The sequence below is a fragment of the Oncorhynchus tshawytscha genome, linkage group LG10, assembly GCF_018296145.1.
Source record: "Oncorhynchus tshawytscha isolate Ot180627B linkage group LG10, Otsh_v2.0, whole genome shotgun sequence".
NCBI classification, from domain to species: domain Eukaryota; kingdom Metazoa; phylum Chordata; class Actinopteri; order Salmoniformes; family Salmonidae; genus Oncorhynchus; species Oncorhynchus tshawytscha.
This window is the reverse complement of record NC_056438.1, coordinates 5,082,923-5,094,955: the sequence shown is the minus strand read 5'-3', so window position 1 is coordinate 5,094,955 and position 12,033 is coordinate 5,082,923.

Here is a 12,033-nt window from a genome sequence, read left to right as displayed (position 1 = left end):
TCCACGCTTCAAGATTGATTCGATCACGTGGACTGGGATATGTTCCGGATAGCCTCAGACAACAACATTGATGTACACGCTGAAAGTGCATCAGTGATGTTGTACCCACGGTGACTATTAAAACCTTCCCCAACCAGAAACCAGAAACCGTGGATTGATGGCAGCATTCGCGCAAAACTGAAAGCGAGAACCATTTAATCATGGCAAGGCGACCGGAAACGCGACCGGAAACAAGCTATTCCCTCTGCAAGGCAATCAAACAAGCTAAGCATCAGTATAGAGACAAAGTAGAGTCGCAATTCAACGGCTCAGACACGAGAGGTATGTTGTCAGGGTCTACAGTCAATGTCCTGCTCCCAGACAGACTAAACAACTTCTTTGCCCGCTTTGAGGACAATACAGTGCCACTGACACGGCCGCTACCAAAAACCTGCAGACTCTCCTTCACTGCAGAGTAAAACATTTAAATGTATTAACCGTCGCAAGGCTACCACCCTCACAGACAGCGTGGTGAAGAAGATGCACAATCGATAGCATCCTGGCGGGCTGTATCACCGCCTGGTACAGCAACTGCTCCGCCCACAAACGTAAGGCTCTCCAGAGGGTAGTGAGGTCTGCACAACGCATCACCGGGGTCAAACTACCTGCCCTCCAGGACACCTACAGCACCCGATGTCACAGGAAGGCCAAAAAGATAATGTAGGACAACAACCACCCGATCCACTGCCTGTTCACCCCGCTACCATCCAAAAGGCGAGGTCAGGACAGGTGCATCAATGCTAGGACCGAGACTGAAAAACAGCTTCTATCTCAAGGCCATCAGACTGTTAAACAGCCATCACTAACATTGAGTGGCTGCTGCTATCATACAGACTCAATTTCTAGCCACTTTAATAATTAATAGTTGGATGTAATAAATGTATCACTAGTCACTTAAACAATGCCACTTTATATAATTTTTACATACCCTACATTACTCATCTCATATGTATATACTGTACTCTATACCATCTACTGCATCTTGCCTATGCCGTTCGGCCATCGCTCATCCATATATTTATATGTACATATTCTTATTCATTCCTTAACACTTGTGTATATAAGGTAGTTGTTGGGAAATTGTTATATTACTTGTTAGATATTACTGCATGGTCGGAACTAGAAGCATAAGCATTTCGCTACACTCGAATTAACATCTGCTAACCATGTGTATGTGACCAATAACATTAGATTTGATTTATAGCGTATAGCCTAGACCTACTCTAAGAAACGTATCTGATATAGACTATAGCCTAGACCTCCTCTAAGAAACGTATCTGATATAGACTATAGCCTAGACCTCCTCTAAGAAACGTATCTGATTTAGACTATAGCCTAGACCTACTCTAAGAAACATATCTGATATAGACTATAGCCTAGACCTCCTCTAAGAAACGTATCTGATATAGACTATAGCCTCGACCTACTCTAAGAAACATATCTGATATAGACTATAGCCTAGACCTCCTCTAAGAAACATATCTGATATAGACTATAGCCTAGACCTACTCTAAGAAACATATCTGATATAGACTATAGCCTAGACCTACTCTAAGAAACATATCTGATATAGACTATAGCCTAGACCTACTCTAAGAAACGTATCTGATATAGACTATAGCCTAGACCTCCTCTAAGAAACATATCTGATATAGACTATAGCCTAGACCTCCTCTAAGAAACGTATCTGATATAGACTATAGCCTAGACCTCCTCTAAGAAACATATCTGATATAGACTATAGCCTAGACCTCCTCTAAGAAACATATCTGATATAAGACTATAGCCTAGACCTCCTCTAAGAAACGTATCTGATATAGACTATAGCCTAGACCTCCTCTAAGAAACATATCTGATATAGACTATAGCCTAGACCTCCTCTAAGAAACGTATCTGATATAGCCTATAGCCTAGACCTCCTCTAAGAAACATATCTGATATAGCCTATAGCCTAGACCTCCTCTAGATCTGATATAGCCTATAGCCTAGGCCTTCTCAAATAGGCCCTGATATAAAGTAGTGCACTACATAGGGAATAGGGTTCAAATAGGCCCTGACCTAAAGTAGTGAAGTAAACATGGAGAACCCTGAACTCACCATGTTACCAATCTGTCACCAATCACTCTGCTGATCCATCAGAAACCAATAAATATCTCCAGGTCTGTTGAACAAAGTGATTTTCATTGTAACTGGGGTCATACTGACACACACACACACACACACACACACACACACACACACACACACACACACACACACACACACACACACACACACACACACACACTGTCTGCAGTGATTGTCATTATAATGTAATTTATTTATGTATTTATTTTCTATTGTACAGAGTTGTCTACTGTTGTCTGTCGCCCCCAGTGGTTCTTTGTTGTAAGAACGAACGATATCCTTCCCAAATGGGACCCTATTGTAGTGCACTATAAAGGGAATAGGGGGCCATTAGAGACATATCTAACTGGAATATGTTGTTGCACTACGTCCTAATGATTAGCTCTGGTCCAGTGTGTGACGTGCATATTGATGGTGCTGAACCGTGTTGATGGATATAACACCCTGGACCAGAGCTACCTAACAATACACAGCTGGATAATAAGTCCTGTTATCTGATATTCTGAATAATGTTGTATTTTATACGTTGTTAAACTGAGTTAAAAGGAGAAACCCGCACACTGCTCTTGCTGGTATCACTGCTCTTGCTGGTATCACTGCTCTTGCTGGTATCACTGCTCTTGCTGGTATCACTGATCTTGCTGGTATCACTGCTCTTGCTGGTATCACTGATCTAGCTGGTATCACTGCTCTTGCTGGTATCACTGATCTTGCTGGTATCACTGCTCTTGCTGGTATCACTGCTCTAGCTGGTATCACTGCTCTTGCTGGTATCACTGCTCTTGCTAGTATCACTGCTCTTGCTGGTATCACTGCTCTTGCTGGTATCACTGATCTTGCTGGTATCACTGCTCTTGCTGGTATCACTGATCACCATGTTCTAGCTGGTATCACTGCTCTTGCTGGTATCACTGATCTAGCTGGTATCACTGCTCTTGCTGGTATCACAGATCTTGCTGGTATCACTGCTCTTGCTGGTATCACTGCTCTAGCTGGTATCACTGATCTAGCTGGTATCACTGCTCTTGCTGGTATCACTGATCTTGCTGGTATCACTGCTCTTGCTGGTATCACTGCTCTTGCTGGTATCACTGATCTAGCTGGTATCACTGCTCTTGCTGGTATCACTGATCTAGCTGGTATCACTGCTCTTGCTGGTATCACTGATCTTGCTGGTATCACTGCTCTTGCTGGTATCACTGCTCTAGCTGGTATCACTGCTCTAGCTAGTATCACTGCTCTTGCTGGTATCACTGCTCTAGCTGGTATCACTGCTCTTGCTGGTATCACTGCTCTTGCTAGTATCACTGCTCTTGCTGGTATCACTGCTCTTGCTGGTATCACTGCTCTAGCTAGTATCACTGCTCTTGCTGGTATCACTGCTCTTGCTGGTATCACTGCTCTTGCTGGTATCACTGCTCTTGCTGGTATCACTGCTCTTGCTAGTATCACTGCTCTTGCTGGTATCACTGCTCTTGCTGGTATCACTGCTCTTGCTGGTATCACTGCTCTTGCTGGTATCACAGTATCACTGCTCTTGCTGGTATCACTGCTCTAGCTGGTATCACTGCTCTAGCTGGTATCACTGCTCTAGCTGGTATCACTGCTCTAGCTAGTATCACTGCTCTAGCTAGTATCACTGCTCTTGCTGGTATCACTGCTCTAGCTGGTATCACTGCTCTTGCTGGTATCACAGTATCACTGCTCTTGCTGGTATCACTGCTCTTGCTGGTATCACTGCTCTTGCTGGTATCACTGCTCTTGCTGGTATCACTGCTCTTGCTGGTATCACTGCTCTTTATTCAGCTTTCCGTATCGGCCTCAAGGCCTTCGTCAGAGCTTTGTGAGTGGAAACAGGAAGTCTCATTTATTGGAGGATGAAGAAATAATCTCCAATTATCTGTGTTTGTGACCGTTAACATGTGGTGGACGCGTGTCCATATAGGAGGTTCCTTACCAGGCAGAAGGGAGTTGAACTTTAACCTCTGCATCGGAGAGTTACAATGTTGCTGTCACTATGTAACCTACTACCTACAGTAGGACAACGAGTAGTTACAATGTTGCTGTCACTATGTAACCTACTACCTACAGTAGGACAACGAGTAGTTACAATGTTGCTGTCACTATGTAACCTACTACCTACAGTAGGACAACGAGTAGTTACAATGTTGCTGTCACTATGTAACCTACTACCTACAGTAGGACAACGAGTAGTTACAATGTTGCTGTCACTATGTAACCTACTACCTACAGTAGGACAACGAGTAGTTACAATGTTGCTGTCACTATGTAACCTACTACCTACAGTAGGACAACGAGTAGTTACAATGTTGCTGTCACTATGTAACCTACTACCTACAGTAGGACAACAAGTTTCTGATTAATAATATCCCACCTGTTATCACACATGGCACGACCCCATAATTGTTACAATTACAACAGAAATAACACTTCTATATAACATATTTAAAGTATATTTTAATATTCCTGATATATATTCAAGATAGTAGGGTCGGACTCCTCCGGTTTGTCCTCTTCGCTGCTAGAATCAGCTAACGGAGGCTCATCGTTCTCGGCGAATGAATGGCCTGTCCTCGTAGGCTTGTAATTCTCCACACCGGCTGATGGACATTGTTGCACACTGATACATTTCACCAGAGAATTTCTTTGGTTAGGAGATTGTGCCTCTTTTCTCATACTTAAAAATACATTCCCTTCCTGATATTTTTTGTCTGTTAGACATGGTAGCATATTATTTGAAATCTCTACAGATTTATCTAGAGTGATATCCACTAGTAGTAGCTAGCTAACGTTATCAGGTTAGGTTAGGCTACTGTTTTAATCACTAACGTTATCAGGTTAGGTTAGGCTACTGTTTTAATCACTAACGTTATCAGGTTAGGTTAGGCTACTGTTTTAATCACTAACGTTATCAGGTTAGGTTAGGCTACTGTTTTAATCACTAACGTTATCAGGTTAGGTTAGGCTACTGTTTTAATCACTAACGTTATCAGGTTAGGTTAGGCTACTGTTTTAATCACTAACGTTATCAGGTTAGGTTAGGTTAGGCTACTGTTTTAATCACTAACGTTATCAGGTTAGGTTAGGCTACTGTTTTAATCACTAATGTTATCAGGTTAGGTTAGGCTACTGTTTTAATCACTAATGTTAACAGGTTAGGTTAGGCTACTGTTTTAATCACTAACGTTATCAGGTTAGGATACTGTTTTAATCACTAACGTTATCAGGTTAGGATACTGTTTTAATCACTAACGTTATCAGGTTAGGTTAGGCTACTGTTTTAATCACTAACGTTATCAGGTTAGGTTAGGCTACTGTTTTAATCACTAACGTTATCAGGTTAGGTTAGGCTACTGTTTTAATCACTAACGTTATCAGGTTAGGTTAGGCTACTGTTTTAATCACTAATCGTCTTCCTCAAACACACTTAAAAAAATACAATTTATTTGGCAGATTTATTTATTCATGTTTCCCAATTGGATAATCCCATATAAAGACAGACATCACCATTCCTACCAAGGATAGTGTGAGTGAACTTCGGGAGAAGGGGGAATGGGGTGGGGGAGGGAACTGTAGCAACACTATGAGCTGGTGGCTGGGCGCCGCGGGCCGTGTAGTGACCGTGTAGTGACCGAACAGGGGCGACGGAGGGCGGCAGGCAATTGTCAAAATATCGCCTCAAATTCAAGAGCTGCCACAGGCGACGGTCTAATGGGAGGACTGGCCCTGATCCCGTCTGTAAAACCCACAATGAGGACATCAAGTAAGTTTTCATAAATCATTGGGTTCCGTTAAAGAAGAAACGTCAGAGTCGTCTGAAGTGGAGGCATTAATTCATGTTGACATTTACAACATAACATGCTTGGACATTTCATCATTAAGACCTTTAGGGAATAATGTCTGGAGGGTGAAAATCCCAAAACATTCTCATTAGATCCGTGTTATATCACCTCCCCTGTCTGATATCTTGACTTTCTCTCTGTCACACAACCTAAAGGTAGAAATGTCATGTTTTAGGTCTTTACAATGTACTGCGACTGGATAATCCCGGTCTTTACTCCTGATTTAACTTTTATAATTCTCTGAGATGAGATATGGACATTTAATAATGTAGATGGGTTTTACCTACATAACACAGCCCACATGGACACAGTCTACCTACATAACACAGCCCACATGGACATTTAATAATGTAGATAACATGGGTGGTGTCTACCTACATATGGACATTTAATAATGTAGATAACATGGGTGGTGTCTACCCCACATGGACATTTAATAATGTAGATAACATGGGTGGTGGAGCAGAGTGGCAGAAACAGACCTCTCCTATATACAATCAGTGGTGGGTTGTTAAATTTACCCGACCTCTCCTATATACAATCAGTGGTGGGTTGTTAAATTGATCCGACCTCTCCTATATACAATCAGTGGTGGGTTGTTAAATTGACCCGACCCCTCCTATATACAATACAGGGTGGGTTGTTAAAGTCAGCTGGCAGAACTGGGTCTGATAAAACATGACAACGGTTCTAAGGAGTTTTCTGTCTGTGTATCTGTCTGTCTGTCTGTCTGTGTATCTGTCTGCCTGTCTGTGTATCTGTCTGTCTGTCATTCTGTCTGTGTATCTGTCTGTCTGTCTGTGTATCTGTCTGTCATTCTGTCTGTCATTCTGTCTGTCTGTCATTCTGTCTGTTTATCTGTCTGTCTGTCATTCTGTCTGTGTATCTGTCTGTCTGTCATTCTGTCTGTGTATCTGTCTGTCTGTCATTCTGTCTGTGTATCTGTCTGTCTGTTTGTCATTCTGTCTGTCTGTCATTCTGTCTGTGTATCAGTCTGTCTGTGTATCAGTCTGTCTGTCATTCTGTCTGTCTGTCATTCTGTCTGTGTATCTGTCTGTCTGTGTATCTGTCGGTCTGTGTATCTGTCTGTCTGTGTATCTGTCTGTCTGTGTATCTGTCTGTTTGTCATTCTGTCTGTCTGTCATTCTGTCTGTGTATCTGTCTGTCTGTGTATCTGTCTGTCTGTCATTCTGTCTGTGTATCTGTCTGTGTATCTGTCTGTCTGTCATTCTGTCTGTGTATCTGTCTGTCTGTCATTCTGTCTGTGTATCTGTCTGTCAGTCATTCTGTCTGTGTATCTGTCTGTCTGTCATTCTGTCTGTGTATCTGTCTGTCTTTCATTCTGTCTGTGTATCTGTCTGTCTGTAATTCTGTCTGTGTATCTGTCTGTCTGTCATTCTGTCTGTCTGTCATTCTGTCTGTGTATCTGTCTGTGTATCTGTCTGTCTGTCATTCTGTCTGTGTATCTGTCTGTCTGTGTATCTGTCTGTCTGTCATTCTGTCTGTGTATCTGTCTGTCTGTCATTCTGTCTGTGTATCTGTCTGTCTGTCATTCTGTCTGTGTGACTCTGTCTAGATTTAGGTTCCCAAGGAAGGTTCTCCTGATAGCCCTCAAACCCGTCTGGATCTTGACACTCTGAACACGCGTTCTGCATCATATCTCTTACACCAGATAAGATATGTGTTGTATTTTGTAAAAGGGTATTTTCTTTTTGTTAGCTGCAAAAACTGAAAAACCTGCTTGGAACGAAATACTGCTGTGAAACCTACAGGAGCCGTATCTTAATTTGATCATCCTGTTGTTGTAGGAATTTTCCTGCACAGAATGAAATGCTAATTTGTAATGTATTCCAGGTTCAAAAGGCTTCTAAAGTTTGTATTTTCTTCTTTATAATGTCAGACTTTTTTTTTGACCAAACTATTTTTTAACCCCCTACAAAAAATGTCCATTAATTAAAAACAACATAACAATTTCCTGTTGCTGCAGGATCATTTCTGTTGTGTGAAACTTTCTAAAATGAATATATGACATATCTCTCTCTCTCTGCCTCCATCTCTATATATCTGTCTCCATCTCTCTCTCTCTTTGCTTCTCTCTCTCTCTTTGCCTCTAACTCTGCATTACTCTCTCTCTACCTCCTTTACCTCATTACTACCTCTCTACCTCCTTTGCTCTCTGCCTCACTCTCTCTCTGCCTCCCTCTCTCTCTCTCTCTCTATTTATCTCTTCCTCTCTCTCTATCTCTGCCTCTCTCTTTATCTCTGCCTCTCTCTATCTCTGCCTCTCTCTTTATCTCTGCCTCTCTCTCTCTGCCTCTCTCTCTCTATTTATCTCTTCCTCTCTCTCTATCTCTGCCTCTTTATCTCTGCCTCTCTCTCTCTCTGCCTCTCTCTCTCTCTATTTATCTCTGCCTCTCTTTATCTCTGCCACTCTCTCTCTGCCTCCCTCTCTCTCTCTCTATCTACCTCTGCCTCCCTCACTCTCTGCCTCCCTCTCTGTCTCTCTATCTCTGCCTCCCTCTCTCTCTCTATCTACCTCTGCCTCCCTCACTCTCTGCCTCCCTCTCTGTCTCTCTATCTCTGACTCCTCTCTCTCTCTCTCTCTCTCATCCAAGGTCTTTTTTTCTATACACTACTAAAGTGACACGTCATTTTCCAGGAAGTAGCCTTGTAGTTTTTTGTAGTCTTTCTGAATAGTCTTCAAGGGGTAAAAACGCATCGCAATGGTCTTCAAGCCAAATAATCCATAAAAGGAATCTAGGCAGAGGTAAATTCATCCAAAACAAAATAAGTATTTTATATATATATATATATATATATATATATATATATATATAATATATTTATCAATCAATCAATCAATCAAAACCTGTCCTGTCCACAGAGGTCATGGATTGGAGGTTTGAAAACTGAAACAAGGCTGACCCCTGCTGGTGAGATGATTTGAGAACACTGCTTGAAAATCCTTTTTTAAATTATTTAACCTTTATTTAACTTGGCAAGGCAGTAAAGAACAAATTCTTGTTTCCATTGACGGCCTACCCCGGAAAACCTGGACGATGCTGGGCCAATAGTGCGCCGCCCTATGGGTGATGTATGTTTAGAGACATAGTAGCTTCTTGACCAGCTCCAGGTATGTTTAGAGACATGGTAGCTTCTTGACCAGCTCCAGGTATGTTTAGAGACAGACCATGGTTTAGAGACTTCTTGACCAGCTCCAGGTATGTTTAGAGACAGCTGACCAGCTCCAGGTATGTTTAGAGACATGGTAGCTTCTTGACCAGCTCCAGGTATGTTTAGAAACATGGTAGCTAGCTGGTATGCTGGACTGGTTGGACACATAGTTATGGCAAAGTTTGAATGAATAACTGACAACTAAAATAGTGCTTTCAATCGTTTATATTTTTAGCTCAAAAAACGTGGTTTAATGTTGAATTGGAACATTTTGGAGTCACTTGGTTACATTTAAACAGCATGAGAATAAAACACCAGACTCTCACAGGCTTCATTCATTATAGATGTTTATTCCTTCAGATGGGAAGAAGATGGAGACATACAGTGATAGAATTACATTCAGAACATATAATAGTATCTCCATGGTAACAGTGATAGAATTACATTCAGAACATATAATAGTATCTCTATGGTAACAGTGATAGAATTACATTCAGAACATATAATAGTATCTCCATGGTAACAGTGATAGAATTACATTCAGAACATATAATAGTATCTCCATGGTAACAGTGATAGAATTACATTCAGAACATATAATAGTATCTCCATGGTAACAGTGATAGAATTACATTCAGAACATATAATAGTATCTCCATGGTAACAGTGATAGAATTACATTCAGAACATATAATAGTATCTCTATGGTAACAGTGATAGAATTACATTCAGAACATATAATAATATCTCCATGGTAACAGTGATAGAATTACATTCAGAACATATAATAGTATCTCCATGGTAACAGTGATAGAATTACATTCAGAACAAATAATAGTATCGCTATGGTAACAGTGATAGAATTACATTCAGAACATATAATAGTATCGCTATGGTAACAGTGATAGAATTACATTCAGAACAAATAATAGTATCGCTATGGTAACAGTGATAGAATTACATTCAGAACATATAATAGTATCTCTATGGTAACAGTGATAGAATTACATTCAGAACAAATAATAGTATCTCCATGGTAACAGTGATAGAATTACATTCAGAACATGTAATAGTATCTCTATGGTAACAGTGATATAATTACATTCATAACATATAATAGTATCTCCATGGTAACAGTGATAGAATTACATTCAGGACATATAATAGTATCTCCATGGTAACAGTGATAGAATTACATTCAGGACATATAATAGTGTCTCCATGGTAAATATGTTTTAGAGTTGTCTGTGTTACCACTGGACCAAACTCTGGGACTGTGTCACCTACAAAGAGACACATTTACAATCCTCATCACATGTCATCAACCCTTTCCCGCTAATATCCCCACTTCCTATCTTTCCCTCCTCTCTCTGCTCTTTCTCTCTCTTTCTGAGAAGGACACTGATCTGGGAACACCTGGACATCACCACCTGGGTAGTGCTGCTTCAACATGTTATACAGCTCTGACAAGGTATGGGGGTTCAATACTTGTTTGTTTGTTTCCTTTTGGTTCACACCCCAGTGTGCTTTGGCCATCCACTCTTTCTTCTTGATGTTGTAACAGCAGTAGGCTGTCCACAGGAGATCTGGGATGTTCACTCGGTTGTTCAGTTTGTTGTTGACACTGGGAACTGCTCCAGTCAACTCATAGGCCTTGGGTTGACCATTATTATCAAGGCATTGCTTCAGGAGTATCTTTTCTTTACCGTATTCATCATAATCCTGATTGACAGCCTGGTGTGTATAAATGACCCCTTGTTTCTCCAGACCCATAACTGGTTCATAATTCCTCCGTCCAGCTGTAGGAACAATATTCATCATTATTCACTGAACTGACCTGTATATTAGACCTGTATATCAGACCTGTATAATAGACCTGTGTATTAGACCTGTATATTAGACCTGTATATTAGACCTGTATATTAGACCTGTATATTAGACCTGTATATTAGACCTGTATAATAGACATGTGTATTAGACCTGTATATTAGACCTGTATATTAGACCTGTATATTAGACCTGTATATTAGACCTGTATATTAGACCTGTATATTAGACCTGTATATTAGACCTGTAGATTAGACCTGTAGATTAGACCTGACCTGTATATTAGACCTGTATATTAGACCTGACCTGTATATCAGACCTGACCTGTATATTAGACCTGTATATCAGACCTGTATAATAGACCTGTATATCAGACCTGTATATTAGACCTGACCTGTATATTAGACATGACCTGTATATCAGACCTGTATCAGACCTGTATATCAGACCTGTATATTAGACCTGACCTGTATATTAGACCTGTATATTAGACCTGTATATTAGACCTGTATATTAGAGACCTGTATATTAGACCTGTATATTAGAGACCTGTATATTAGACCTGTATATTAGAGACCTGTATATTAGACCTGTATATTAGACCTGTATATTAGACCTGTATATTAGACCTGTATATTAGACCTGATCTGTATATTAGACCTGTATAGTAGACCTGTATTAGACCTGTATATTAGACCTGTATATTAGACCTGTATATTAGACCTGACCTGTATATTAGACCTGACCTGTATATTAGACCTGTATAGTAGACCTGTATATTAGACCTGTGTAGTAGACCTGTATATTAGACCTGACCTGTATATTAGACCTGTATATTAGACCTGTATATCAGACCTGTATATTAGACCTGTATATCAGACCTGTATTAGACCTGTATATCAGACCTGTATATTAGACCTGAATAGTAGACCTGTATATTAGACCTGTATAGTAGACCTGTATTAGACCTGTATATTAGACCTGTATATAGACCTGTATAGTA